General features: G+C 41.4%; 1 protein-coding gene and 1 long non-coding RNA gene across 3 annotated transcripts in view; one reads left to right on the top strand and one right to left on the bottom strand.

Annotated features, from left to right (window-relative positions):
- kank4 (KN motif and ankyrin repeat domains 4) overlaps window positions 1-15,196 on the bottom strand; it is a 64,923-nt gene that overhangs the window by 29,877 nt on the left and 19,850 nt on the right. The gene's annotated exons all lie outside the window — the stretch shown is intronic.
- LOC142946807 (uncharacterized) overlaps window positions 1-15,196 on the top strand; it is a 33,782-nt gene that overhangs the window by 13,853 nt on the left and 4,733 nt on the right. For both annotated transcript variants that reach the window (XR_012953141.1, XR_012953142.1), the window contains exon 1: window positions 1-15,196. This exon is cut by the window's left edge and continues 13,853 nt beyond it. This is a non-coding gene — a long non-coding RNA (uncharacterized LOC142946807).

The following is a 15,196-nucleotide window of genomic DNA, read 5'->3' as shown; positions in this document are numbered from 1 at the left end:
AAACACAAACTGTGACACTGTTCACATCTGCGGTTAAATCACCCCCCTCTCCCTATGTGTCCAACACGCTGCATAAAATCAGCTCGCATCCTTTCATCTAAAGCAGCAGACGGAAAGAGGGTTTAATGCGGCCTCGAGGGTTAAGCTTCCCTCCTGCCGATCACATGAACCGTCTCCTGTCAGGAGGGATCAGATCCCACCTCATACCCCTAGGACTTCTGGAGTCTCACTCTGTTCTTGTCTTTTCACTGTGTGTTGAGGTTAGATATTGTCCGTCCGTCTCGCTTGTTCTCACGTTAAAGAAAATGAAAGTGGAGTGCCTAAAGTTCAAGTATCTCTTTGTCTTGAGACGGAAGATGGAGTGTGAAATTGAATGGTGGGTTGGTGCAGCACCCACAGTAATACAGGGTATTAAACTGACCCTCTCAATCACGGTGGAGGGATTCACATGACCCTGAGACCTGGAAGGGTCTCCCAAGGCAAGGCAAGGCCCTAAAAAAGAGCCAAAAGTTGTGCGAGACTCAAAACAATCTAGTTTGTATGCTGCGTCTTCTGTCCACATCTGAAGGGAAAATGTGTTTTGCTGTTCTGAACGGCCCCGCTCGAAGATGGGGGGGAAAAGCTGGCCCTGATAAAGAGGGGCACCATGCAATAATAGTTAGGGGACCTTTGTTGTCTGTTGACTGGAAATGGGAAACGAACAGCTGTCTGTTGTGTTAAAGTACAACGTTTTGTTGACAATTCACCCCAACCTCCTCCTGTACAAAATAATGTCACCTGACTTCTCCCTTTGCTCACAACATAATAAGCCGCTAGAGGGCTTTGTCAATTAAACAAAAGTGCTTTTGGGGCACTTGCTGAAAGGATGAACTCTGTTGTTTTCTTGAGAGGACAGTCTGTGACAGAGTGTATTGTAGGGTTGTATTGTCTCTCTGCTCCCGCCTGAGCAAAAACACAGTTAAAATGTTGAAAAAACAACAGGCAGCGTTGTGTAAAGTCTGGCACCACAGGCTTCTTCAAGTGTATGTGTTTGAATGTGTCTGGCTGTGTGCGAAAATCTAAAAATGTTTTAACTGCTGCACTCCACAGCTCGTAAACATACAGTTCAGCATAACAGCTTGGAGTCAAATGCAAAGTGTTTTATAACTGTGGGAGTTACAGAGAAACATTTGGCAAAATAAAGTATTTGTAATATGCAGAAATGCACAGATCGGGTTACATTGTCAAGTATTTGTCTTTGCGTTTTTTTTTTGTTTTTTTTTTAATTATCCCAATTCTGGAAATGGCAATTCATTTATTTTTTCATTATACTGTAGGGAATGCTCTCCTGCTAATCATTGAAATGCCTGCTGTGTCTCGTAACATAACTTTGTGTGCTATTTTTATAGTTTCAGAACACTGGCAGCTTGAGATTAATGCCAATACACACTCATACACAATTATCTGTGCTAGTGTATCCTGCAGTATGTGCATGCATGTGTGTGAGTGGGTGTAAGTGCGAAAAACAAAAACAAAAATTTAATGGAAAAGCTCACACAGTTCTCCAACAACATCAAATCCAACAGCTTGAAGCCTTCTGGAAAAAAAAGTTTTGTGTCGAAATGAACTAAATACACAAGCACAGAAATATTGTATGAAGTGAAATTAACTCACAATGTTCAATTTCAGGATGGGCACCTTCTGTTTTTGTCCGTGCAATAACAGTCCACCCAGAAAATTAGCTAATTTGAAACCTTAAAAGGTGCACTCCCATTTGCCGAATGCAACCGTGTTTGTGTTTTCAAATTCAAGTTCAGAGTTGTGTTTTAAATTCCACATTTCTTTCCTCATTCCTAAATGAGACCATGTTTTGCTTGGGGAGGCATAGCATTTCAGTAAAATCCTATTTGGCAATGCATCACTGTTTAGGCTTGCCATGCTTTCATAGTTTTACAGCGTTCCTCATGTATCAAGCAAAATACTGCATATGATTTTAAACAGATTATTTTCATGATTTACAATATCTAGCAAATATTTTGGCTCACCACGTATGTCAAACCTATTTAAATGTATACTGGCATCCTTGCATGTGTATTATTGAAGCAATACATTATTGCTTGGATATACACACAAATATCTCTTCTTGGAAGTTAACAATTCCAGCTCAAGACCATATATAGTCGAGACTAACCTTGCACCACCGACTGACGATATCGTCGGCCGTCACCCCTGACAAAAAGATTGTGTGCTGCATCTTTTCTTTGTTTTCATGGCTCTGTTTTCTCATTCCTGCTGCACATGGAGTCAGAGAGACGAGGATAACGCTTGAGAACCACTGCCTGCTTATTGTCCTCTGATTCATTTTTAATTTTAAGCCCCTTTTTTAATAATATATATATATTAAATAAATAAATAATTACTCTCTTCGGTTACATTTTCACTTATGTGTGCAGGTGAATATTGGCTTTCTTTGTGTGTGAGAGTGAGAGAAGCAAATGTTAAAATCTAGTCAAGAATCGGTCAGGAGTGACACAAAGTACGTCTTCTGGCATTTAAACTGTTGACTAAGCAGTAAATTGGAATTTCTCCAGACAAAAAGACACTGCACTAAAACAACTGATCATCCAGTCCCAGACTACGTCCACCCATTTCAAGGTGTATCTTGTCTCTTAATACTGCCTGAGCAAATTCTGTAAGTCCAACATAACAACAGATATCCATTACTAAGAGGGTTTAAGATGAAAAAAAAAAACAATGAATCAAGTTTTCCACACATTCTATTGAAACCACAGAAGTATAGATCAGATGGAAGAAATATCGCACACGCGTATCCGAGAAAGGGGGGGGGGTGTGGCTGGGCCAGGGCTGGCAGACATCCTGAGGAAGGCCAGTTGCTGATAAGGCCTCCAGGCAGGGAAAAGACTGTTTATACATTGAAACAGACGCCCACTGAACTGAACGCAGGACACACATCATTACACAGCTCAAGAAGAAATGACCTGAACTTTGGTCAGTGATGTGTGTGCAGAAGTGTGTGTGTGTGCATGAGAGAGAGAGAGAGAGAGAGAGAGAGAGAGAGAGAGAGAGAGAGAGAGAGAGAGAGAGAGAGAGTCTCTCAGGCTTCTTACGCATTCCGACATGCCCAGATGCTTTCCTTTTGTATTTCAAAAAGTCACATTTCCCTGTATATATATATACAGTAGCAACTAGAACTTTGAAAAAGATTTGCCACTTTATAGCACTGCAGGTCTGTCTTTTATTTGAGTCAATAAACCGAAGAACAAGACAATCAAATGGAATCTTTGTTGGCTCAGAGCACTAGACGGAGATGAAAATGGACTTCAGTCGTCAATTTAATCTCGCCAATTTTTGAGCGTGCACGTTTCCATCATGTGTCAAACAATGCATGTGCAGCTTGAACACAATGTGATCCGCTTTCATTGATTTTGGAGGAAGCACTTTCCAGTGGCTGATGGCAGGAGTAGAAGCCCAGTATTAGTGTCTTATCGTCTTCCTAAATCAGATCTGTTTTTATTTATCACCCAGTGTCCATTAATCTGATCTCATTGACACTTGTATCTGCCTCTATACGGACAAACTGGAAAACAAAAACAAAAAAATACATAGGCCTGAGGAAGAAGCATTGAAGGAAAGATAGAGGAAAAGAAACAGAGAGAGAGAGAAAGAGAGTTTTATCATTAAGTGTGAGTAAATCATGGCTAAGCAATAACCTGATTGTGGCTTTGGTCTGCTCTCTCCCACAGACAGCCTCTTCCTGTAGGGCTGCACTCTGCTGACCTGTGGGGGCGAGCGACTACACAGACTACAGCTTCGGATCTAATATCACCAATAATCACTACAGCCAAGAAACCACAGTTAGACAGAGCAATGAGGGAGTGGAGCAAAGTAGAGAGATGGTGTTTATGTGCCTGTTATTTCATCTGTTTTATTGTCTTCGTAGACGCATAGTACATCTCGTATTTCTCTCTTTGTTGTCGTATCTTGCTGTGTTTATTCCAGACCATGAATCAACCGTGAAGCCACTAAACAATGGCTAGAGTAGGCAGCCAATGTGTCTCACCCTCCAGTCTGTAAGGGGAGAGTTGTAAGCTATATGTGTGTAAACAAATGCAATGATATACAGGCATCAATGGGAAGCAGTGGCTCTGTAGTGGAGGTAAAAACAGCCCTGCCTGAAATGCTCAAAATATTAGGTCTGGAGGGAAATTCTTTATATTTTCAACCTGGGTGTCATTCTTGTTTTTCATCAACTGTGACATGATACCAATTTACTCACTACCATTGAAGAGATCTGGAAAACTGATGCGAAAATGGTTTCACAAATGTAAGCAGCTCGCTACAGATACACGTATTTCTAGGGGACTACTGTGTGTGTTTACTTGTGATTTGATTCACAGACAAATGTTTGACTTTCACTCAAGCCCACGTTTGATGCCGTTGCCATGTTTCCCAAATCTCTACGACAGAGGTAGAGTTGAGCGATTCGATCGGATCTGTGGGTGTATGAGACCATTGTGAACAGTGTTGCGGATCAGTGAGCAGGACTGATTTATGTCATTACTGGATTGTTGGCTCGATTTGTCCGGTATATGAGTAACACCCTTGAAAATCACGAAAAAGGGCAACAAACTAGGGCTGCCCCCTCATAGTTGATAAGTCGACTAATCGGTCATTTTGTGCTTTCTTCAGTCGTCTTTGTTTTTCATGCTTTTTCATGCTAAATTACTTATTTCCAAGAAACTTATCTCTGGTAAACACATGATTCAAAGTGGTGCTTCTGTGTTATTCTTTGTGGAGAAACACAGTTTTACGATTCCATCAACTAATCGGTCAGTCGAGTGTTAGTCGACAAAGAATTACTTTGGTCGAGGAACATTCCTACAACAAACACAAAGCTGCTGGATTCGGCCCAAATTGGAGGGCAAAGAATATTCATGTTCTCCGCTGGTTTCCTTTTAAATTTGTCCAACTGTCTTAAGGCACATCTCAGCTGGAAAACAGAGGTGCTCTCTCATCACAGGCAATTTGTTGAGTCTGACAGGAAGCTACATGGGGTCGCAACCTTGTCTGAACAATTCCCAGGAATCTCTCCTTTACGTAAGTGAAAATGGGAGGGGGGAGTGATGCGCTGTGGGTCAGAGGTGTGTTGATGCTAAAGACGTTACATCTTTTTGGTTGGGAGCTGTGGGAGTGATGTACTACATGTGGAAAGATTTGACAGACGCGGCAACAAAATGTCATGATTGCAAAGAAAAGGCCTCGGAGAAATCAGATGGGAGCCTTAATCATAGAGTAAAGAGGTTTAAAGATAAACATCCTATACTCGTCTCACTCCTACTCTGGACCACTGAGTATTGCTCACACAAAGCAGAGCCATCTTTATCCGCCCTAAGGGAGCCCTTTGTGTGAGTGTAATGTTTTCCTTTGAGTTAAAAAGGGAAAACCGCAAAACAGCATGTACATAAATCTTTATAATTCAGACTAAATGCTGTGCATTTTTAAAAACTGGGGCCACATGTTGGGAATGGCTCAGGGGATTTGCATAATTGCTGATAACAATGGAAATCATTTCTTTGGGTAAATAAACTGTCTTTTGAGGGATTTTGGCTGGTCTGGATCCAGTTACAAGCAAACAAAAAGAATGTGGACTCAGGCGTTTTACTCCTATTCAGTGTTTTTTTTTATAATGGAGAGAAGAGGAGGAAAGATGAGAAGAAAGTGGACAAAACAAGGAGATGTATAAGGAAGCAGCGCTGGTGACTCAGCTGGCCGAGCTTCTACCATGTGCTTCAGAAATCAAGGGTTCAAGTTTGGCTCACAGCCCTTTCTGTGTGTCACACCCGCTCTCTTATCTTTCCTGACACTCTCCACGGTTCCCTATCTTAGAAAGCCGGATTGTGTAGATGTGAAGATGAAGTGCAACCAAAGTGGAGAGGTTTGTTTGTTGGCATTGTGGAGCAACAGCTGCCTGCGGCTGCAAAGAAGAGAGTCAGGCCTGAACCCTTTCATTCCTTCAACCTCCTTCTCTCTCCACCTGTACTTCTCTCTGTGCTTTTCTTCTCCGTTTCCATTATCTGTCTCGCCACAGTGGGAAGCGCACTAAATACAGCACAGCGCTGCAGGCAAGAGCAGCAGCGGGATATTGGACAGGCGTGAGGAATGAGGCCCGCTGGGTTCAACACCATAGATGTGGCGATGTAGATGTTGGCCGGACGTTTTCTTATGTATGGGGTTATTCCAGGGAGGCAAATAGAGAAATTGATGAGGCTGAAGGAGCATCACAAGGAAGAAAGTAGCAGATGGAGCGCGTGAGATGGTGATGGTAGGAGGTAAGAGCATTTAGAAATGGCTGGGGAAAAAAAGGCAATGGGAGAATCCAGGAATAGCAAACAGCTGAAATACAAAGAGAAAAGAGGAAACACAAGAGCTGACCTGTGAGGGAATGGAGAGAGCAACATGGAGGAGGTTATAGCTTATTAACTTCGCAAACAATAACTACTGCAGTGTCAATAAATCACATGCGATGTGGCTGCAAAGCCACCATCACTAGCAGCTACATCTGACTGTGAGATTCAACTCATTTAACAGGATCCATACACTGTTTGAAGCAATTTGTTAACAAGTGAAGTCAGATCCAAATACTCTGAGTAACATAACAAAATAAGCTATTCAGGGTATTTTTATGGTGCGACTAAGGCTTGACGAAGGGTTAAGCGTCTTGGAATAATGCGAAAACATTCCTCGGGTCAGAATAACAAGAGGTTTTTCCTGTTTTTCCCATTCTGCCAATATCGTCACCAAGCCCTTTAGCAAGACCTATTTTGCAAAGACGAGCAGAGGAACTTTCTAGGTCGCTTTTAGACCGTGTCTTTAATCATGTGAGAGGGAGAGATGATTGGAACCGTGAGTGGGCACGCAATTAGGAAAGTTTGAGAGAAGAGAATCGAGGGTTTCACCGTCAGATGGAAATGGGTGAAACACGAGGAGCTTGAAGAGAAATAAAAATGAATCGAGGTGATGAGAGGAGGTGAAACCACAAACTAAAAAAGGGACAGGAACGAGAAATGACAGGCAGACACAAGATGCTGATGAGGGGGTGTTGATTATTGGACGTGCCTGAAGTACACAGCTTGGACTCATTTTGACAACAGGGCTTTGAATTATCTCTCCCTCTTGCTGCCAGCAGAGATAAATCATTAGCTGGGGTGTCTGCATGGTGTATTTTGAATTTTCTAGAGGATTTCAAGGGGGCTCATTTCTGTGAGGAGAGTGCTGCTTCCCAGCACTTTTTGTCTTTCTGATCACGTCCCTGCAATCGTTTTAATTAACCAAAGTTTTTTTTTTAAGTGCTTTTTGATCTTGCGCTGTAAGCATTTTCACTGAGGTCCTGCTCAATCTTCGCACCGCCCTGCTGCAAAGTGCAGCTACTGGATTTTCATATTGACAGCACTGTTGTTTGCTTACCCCAGAGATACTGGAGAGATGCTGCGACTGCTGTGCATCCATCTGTCTGTCTGTCAGCTGTGGGTGGATACAGTCAAAAATGCACACCACCATACACAAACACATATGCACTCACAGATGTTGAGGATCTGGGACATGCTTAGGTGAACAATAGGGACATCGTTTGTACCACCGCATCTCCCTTTATATCGTAGCTGAATCCCCAAATCTCATTGACCCCAAATCTATCAAAACAATGTCTTATGGGGAGGTATCTGCTCCTGTGTCGCTAAACCCCCATTCAACTCACCTCATTCTGTCTCTCACCGTCTAACAGAAGCCATCTATCGCTGCAGAAACCATGGGGTGAGCTGGGAATAAGTAAGCAACTCAAAATTCATACCAGAGAACAGACCAGAGGCTTTATCCCTTTTGAGAGAGAGAGAGAGAGAGAGAGAGAGAGAGAGAATATCTCTGCATGTTTATGTGGAAAAAACCCGGCACTCCCAGTTTCCTGATGCTAAAGCAAATATACCACAGCAGAGATGAAGCTGTGAGACAATGGCTCAACATTTGTGTTGCCACGGCCATGCCAGGCTATCTTTTCCACGCATGCTTGATGTGTGTATCCTGTTAAATACAGGTCGAAGCATACTGACCGTTGCAAACGTGTTGTAGCCAGTGGAATGCTGGTGATCGGCTCTTACGATATGATATGTGATATGATAAAATGTCATGAATTGTTACGGTTCTTTAATATATATTTATAAGATAAAAAATGAATATGTTTCCCTCTCTAAAGAGGATTCATATTCCTGAAGTGACATTTTTCACACATTAAGTCTTTGCATAAAACATGTGTTGCTGCGACCAGCAGCTCTACAGGTGCATAACTTCTAAACAGATTCCGGTATCGTGGACAAACTCATGAACCATTTGTCGTAGACTCTCGTGGGAGGCATCTCATGCAGCCGGAGAAAACAATGTTATTTGTGGATTTTGGCATATATCCATTCTGACTCACCAGAGACACCCAATGATTATTTTTAGGCTAATTTATTTTCTGCTGCTGTTTTCATTTTCAAAAACGGTTCCTTTGTAAGCAGCACTAATCGAACGCTGGTTCGTCTTGCTGATTGTTTGATATCGAGAGCTCCATATACTGACTAAAGGCCTGAGTTATTAGGAGATGAATTGTGTACGTCCACTGAGAGATATTTGAGATATTTATTAGACAGATTTTCGACCAGCACCCCTTTTTGAAATGTAACATCCAGGTAGAAACCCTGACTCTTTAAGTATTGTCACCGTAAACAACCCCAAGTCGTACTCCACTCCCCTTCTCACTCTCTCTTTCCTAATGAGAAGAAAAATACTCTCTCCCAACTCTGGTCCACCCGGCTGTGACTTCGAAGTACCATTTTTTTCTCACCTTGTTAACTTACTCCAACTTTTTTAATCATTAGCCCCTTTCTGCTTTGCCGTGAGCGGAATTGAAAAATCTGAAAATAAAACATCTCAGTCTGTGTCATGTAGCGTGAAATATGATAATGTATGAAAGAGAAACATTTTCTCGGGGGGGGAAATTGATTTTCCACTCGGTTGCAACTGTGGCATAATCCATCACTTTTGCATGTGGCTGAACTGAGATGAAGAAAGTGTTGGTCAGAGGGTTTGTAGCTGCATTAGTTGCACCTTGTACTTTCTGATGTGGAACATTTTTGTTTTAATTGGCAACTTTTCGGCATGTTCGGGAGACTTATTTTCCCATGTTATTTGTAGTGAAAAGGATAGGTGTATTCAGTCAATTGTTGTAGCAATACCTGCTGTCATATACATCTGTTTTGGACAAAAAGTGATGATGGATGTTCAGCAGATGTACTCCCTCATTGTTGAAGATAACCTAAGTGGCAATTGTTAGTGAGAGCCCGGAAAAACAACTATTAAATACACGGGCCAATGCCAGGTTGATTTACATATTACAAAGACAGACAGGATTCAATTCGGGATGATTGATCGGGTTATTAAAAAGTAGAGACTGATACTATCAAACCAGGGTTTTAAAAAGGCAGCTGAACACAAATCCAGCGTTGTGTGTTTGAGTGAGTGTGAGACGGATTTATTACGAAGGTGCCTCCACTTTAAGTTCAATAAAAAGAAACACAAGAAGTGAGTGCAACTTGGTGAGAGAGGTTTCATTGAGATGGGCTGTCTCTTCTTCTTTTAAGGTCTGCAGTGATGCTCGGGTCATTTTTCAACCAGTCAATAGACGACAAACTTAATATTCCATATTGATGAAGAATAAGTCAACTCTGGCAATTGTACTGAAAGCTTCAGCTTTCCCTTTGCTTCCACTCATATAATGTGGCGGCGGTCATCTTTTTTTTTTTACAAAAAATGTAGCTGCAAATGGCAGGCACTTTATATGTCTGACTTTTAACTCACTATTTACATTTTTAAACTGTGGTAAGGAATTAAACTTTAAAAGGTTTTAACGGAAATGGACAAATCACATCAAGTATGGAGGTAAACATACAAAACTAGCCAACAAATGTATGGTGTTTTTTAAAATACATTATCTCTTCCATATGTAAGTATCACACATACTGCTAATTGTGGATGAATTAATAAATACTGGATCTTAAGCCATGTTGCACACACATACAGTAGGGTTTTGCCTGATTGGACTCTTCTGAGGATTGCATGGGCTTTAACAGGCTGTGCTTGATTGACATTTTCAACCATGTGTCAGTTGGGCTGCACCTGTTGGGCAGGTCAAATCCGACCTTTATCATTTTTCATTACAGTCAGACCGTATTGTGTGGGGCGAAATGTACCTGTATGGCTGAAAGCAGACGGGACAGGAACCAGCGTGGGTTGTAAACCTACACCTGTGCTATGAAGCAATATCAGCAGGCTAACAACAGCGTTCTATAATAGTAATTTATTCAACGTCTTGACCGTCATTAATCTCTGTCACTGTATAATTGCACTCACTGCGGTAGCCAAGTAGCATCATTCTGTTATGTAGTTATAGAAACCAGATTAGAAACAATATCAACAACAATAACAACAATTTCTGTCAAACTATCAAGCCTAATAGACATTAACGGAGAGCGAAATCCGGGTCGCATCTTCTGTTTCTTCTTTGTGTTTATTGGCAGAACGCAAGCCAGTGTAAGATATGCATACTGCCACCTAGATTCAAGACATTAAATTATTTGAATACTGATTGGGGTTTTTCTAATCCAGGCTCTATAATATAACCCATCAACCCCCCTCTGTGCTCCCTGACCTATATTAAAAAATGTTTTCTTTTTAAACTCCATTCCTGCACTGCCTCATACAGCCTACAATATATCTTAGTGTCTCCCTCTCTGATTTATATTTACTACAGTGCATAATAATGTGTTCAACGTCTTCCCGGAGATTTACACCACTGAAAAAGATTTACAGGTCTTTCAATCGATTAAATATAGTGTTTAATTAAAACCTGCATGCACAATCCTTAGCCTTGTACAGATCCCCTCTTCTCTACAACTACAACATCCTCTTTAAACAATGCTTAACATTAGCAGACTTCTGTATTCTATAAACTTCCTGTATTGTCTGAATCCCATTCCACGTCCGAGCTGCACCTTTTTAACGCTCTTCACCCTTTTTAATTAAGCGGCGGAGTTTCACGACCTCTCGTACTAGCCTTCCTCTTCCCAGTCTCAACCTGAGCAGAGGTCTAATCAGCCAGAATAAGTGAAAACACCTGCGTAGATCTGCAGGGCCTTTAAATGGGTCACGCTCAGTGGCGCACAGGTGGCGCTTGTTGAGCTAATTGCTGGTTCAGACTAAATGTGCACGAGTGAAGAAAAGGGACCAAACAGCAAAATACCAGTTTAAGAAAACAACGCTGTTCTGAAACACAAATACACGAAAACTCAAACTGTTTCAGATCCACAGCCTGTCAACTCACTTACACAGCAGTCTGATATTATTGTCGTCTCCCTGTCTGAGAGTCTCCCTCTGTGCCTCCTGCTCTTTTCTCTGTCTCATCTTTTATTTTTATCACGACTCCTCATCGCTACTTTTGTCCTGATAAAGCTCACTGCCAGGTGCAGAGGGTCTTTCTCTCTGTACATCAACAGCCTGTCTCTTAAACAGCTCACAGCACTCACCGAATCACATAAATATTGTTTGGGTATTTGTGTGACTCGTACTCACACAGCATTACAAGTACATGGTGCAGTTACAGTATACCACTGAGAGGCCCACTTTATTTTGTGTTCAAGCTGGCTTAGCTTCTAGCCAATTTATCCCCCAGTCACAGCTACAAGACCAGAAGGGAAGTATTGATCTTTTTTAACATCAGTGAGTGAGGCTGCTGGTGGACGTTCAGTCAGATTTAATGGTATTAGTATCAAGAAGTTTGGAAGATGTTGAAATATGTCTGTTTATTTTGTGTGGAGTCGATACGAACCGGCTAGACAACGCATTAGGGTTTGTATTCTTTATACATCATGATTTTGTGCACTAATCTCATCTTGATTCTAATTTAAGGTTTCTTAGAGGTCAGACAGTCCTATAAAATCCATCCATGATCCCCGAGCAGATCATGTGTATCTTCCATGTTAATGGAGACGAAGATTCAAGTCATTAATTCCAAGGGCAGCTTTTATTCAGCTGTAAACCGAAGAGAAAGACACTCAGATAGCCAGACTGAGAGAGGAAGGAGGGTGTATTCCCTGAGCAAGGGAGTGATATCAAATGAAATCCGTCTCCCACTCCTCTCCTCACCGCCTCCTACTCGTTCCTTCAAGGAGAAATAACACGCAGGGAAAGAAAGGGTTGCCAAGGTCACTTTCGTTGTCCCTTTCTCTTTCTTTCTCGTTCACACACACACACACACACACACACACACACACACATGTAAATGTATGTTCTCAGAGGACAGATGATATAAATAATTTCCTCTGACGATGGGAGTCCTGCTGTTGCTTAATTAGACACTGCAGTGGTCATGTGACTAATCTCTGGGTTGCAACATACACAAGCACCTTGAAGATACCCACGAGGATACTCTGTTGCTTTACACAAAGCAACATGGAGGGTTGTAAACATCCTTAATTTCAGTGTCAAATTCAAAGTGACGCCTCACAAACACTAGTCAGAATCCGATCAAGACTTATGCGCGGCAACATTGTTAATCAATATAACAATATAAAGTAATAATATATATGTACATGTACATGATTTTGCAAATGTATGCACATATAAAATAATCAAACTGGTGTTCAGCAGCAGTTGGTGTTTGTTGTCACCAAGCAACAACTGCTGACTTTCACATATTTTTGTTGATGAAATGAAGCTAATACGACATTATGAGCAGTGGTGTAACATTGACTTTGAAATACTGTACTACGTTTTGAGGTACTTCTGTTTTTAATTCTTCTTTTACTTCAGGATGCGTGTTAAACATACCTGTGCAGCTACACACAGTGAGGGAAGAAGAGTGTAAATTAAAAGCTTCAAGCTAATTTACAGCTTGCTTGGAATTATTAAGAACAATTGAAATTTGTAGACCAATGAAATGCAATGATCCTATACCATCACAATAGGATTCACATCAAAGATGTTAAACAACAATATTTCTGCATTATTCATCTGTATCAAACACAATGTAGACGGTACAGTCACAGAGCACATGACACACACACATTTTAAAGGTTGTGGTAGAAACTCTGTCTTTTTCAGAACATGTCGATAGCAGAAAATTGGCTTACACTGCTGTCGTGGAGCTTAATGAGTTTAGAAATCTCATACCCCTAATTCTTTCTCCATCTGAGGAAATAAACATCTGTATCAGCCACTCCAAACCAGAGAGAGAGAGAGAGAGAGAGAGAGAGCAGAGTGAAAAGATTGCCTTTCCAGCATCATTTGGTTTAATAGCTTTCCAAATTACCAGCTTCTTCGTTTGAACTGCTCTCTGTTGAAATGAAATGGGAATGTATTGAGGTTCACTGGGACAAAGGGGGGAGATTCAAAAGTGACACAGACGCACTCTCATTGTGTCTCTGTCTCACACATGCTGTTACACTTGGCAATACAAAGACACACACGTACACACAGACACACATACGCGTCGATCTTCTGCTTTGCCACCACCATGCTTTGTGAGATTATTATTAACTGAAACAAAACCACTCGTTTTGTTTTAAATGGCTCTAAAAATATGTAGTTATAATATTTTAAAATGAATAAGTTAAACAACAGCAGAAAGAGCTCAATCGATTGAGTCGAGATTCAGCCACTTCTTTTATGTTTGCAACATTGCCTCACTGCCGCTGAATCAGGAGAGGGAATCCTGCGACACTGACTGTAAAAACAGTGAGGCAGCCCCTTTTATGTTCCTCAAAGCTTCCTGAGATGTTTTGAAGCCTGGAGTTAGATTTGTCATCTTCAAACCCCCCAAAAAATGAATGGCAAATGGATTGTAGTTTAATAAACGGACATCTGAGGATCAAGTGAGAATGCCCCTCACTGCAGGAGGGACTTATTTATGGCCTTGGTATTTCTAGAGAGGGAGTAGAGGTTTTCCCTTGTGCAGTCTGAGTTTCCTTGGAGCCAGCATTTAGTGGCCATTAGGGGAACTGCAGTTTACGACACTTCTGCTTTGGCTTCCAATTTAGCATAAAAAGAGACCACTAAAATGCATGTTGTATGACTCTGCTGAAGAAAGCCACAGTCAGACCAGGACATGGGCACTGGGTCAGCCGACTGAACATTTACACACAATGACCACACAAAAAAATCCAACTGGAGAGAAAAGAATATGGTTTGGCCTGAAGGGAGCTAATTTAAAAACAGACTTTGTTCGGGCGGCAGAGTGGATTCTCAAACGAAAAGCTGGCTGGCTGACTAGAGGCAGTTCAGATGTTTATAAGACATGTAGATAAAAGAAGAGGGGTATTGGATGTGAGGAGGAACATTTCATAATTTGACATCCTTGCAATGAAGTAAATACAGGGCTAATAAAGATATGTGTCAAAAAATAAGGCTGGGTGATGCACACAACATTTCGTGGATCCCTGATGTACTTTCCAAAGCCAACATAGAGAGGGTAACATACGCAATGTATTTGCTTTAGCTGCGATAGTCTAAACTTAAAACATGGATTTTACACATGCAAGGAAACAGCCACTTCTACAATTTAAATTACAGAGTCGGAGCAGCCAAGGAGTAAACTGATGAAGTTGTTGTGCTTTCCAAAAAGAGGCAGTAGCAGAAGGCACTCAAATGTGAGAAGAACAGGCGATGGGTCTGTGAAAACCTGGCTGTGTTTAAAGCAACCCTCTGTGCTGGCTCGGAGCATTTGCTCATACACGTGCCTCCCTGATTTGAATGTCATTAGCTCTGTGATAATATGTATTACCAAAGATCAAGATTATTCAAATGAGCATAAATCCCTTTTATTACCCAGGGATGTTGATTTCAGTAATGCTAGCATGGATTTAATGTGACTAGAGTGCAGTTGAAAATGTGAAAATATAAAAAAAAACTAAATAAATGGTGATTTAAAATTTTTTAAATTTTTCCACACTGGACAGTTAAACATTCACACAGTTTCAGCCGTATCCACCGGGGTGAAGCCCAGTTACCTTGCACGGCAGCTGGATCCTCGTGATATCACATATCACACGAACTAATGCGTTTGTGTCAGGACCAGCCAGTGACCGGGCCAATCGGCGTCTGCATGGTTTAG

Source organism: Anarhichas minor, unplaced genomic scaffold (genome assembly GCF_050575085.1).
Source record: "Anarhichas minor isolate MPS153535 unplaced genomic scaffold, ASM5057508v1 ptg000010l, whole genome shotgun sequence".
NCBI lineage: Eukaryota > Metazoa > Chordata > Actinopteri > Perciformes > Anarhichadidae > Anarhichas > Anarhichas minor.
The sequence above is the reverse complement of the archived record's forward strand: the minus strand, read 5'-3'. Positions and strand labels throughout refer to the sequence as shown.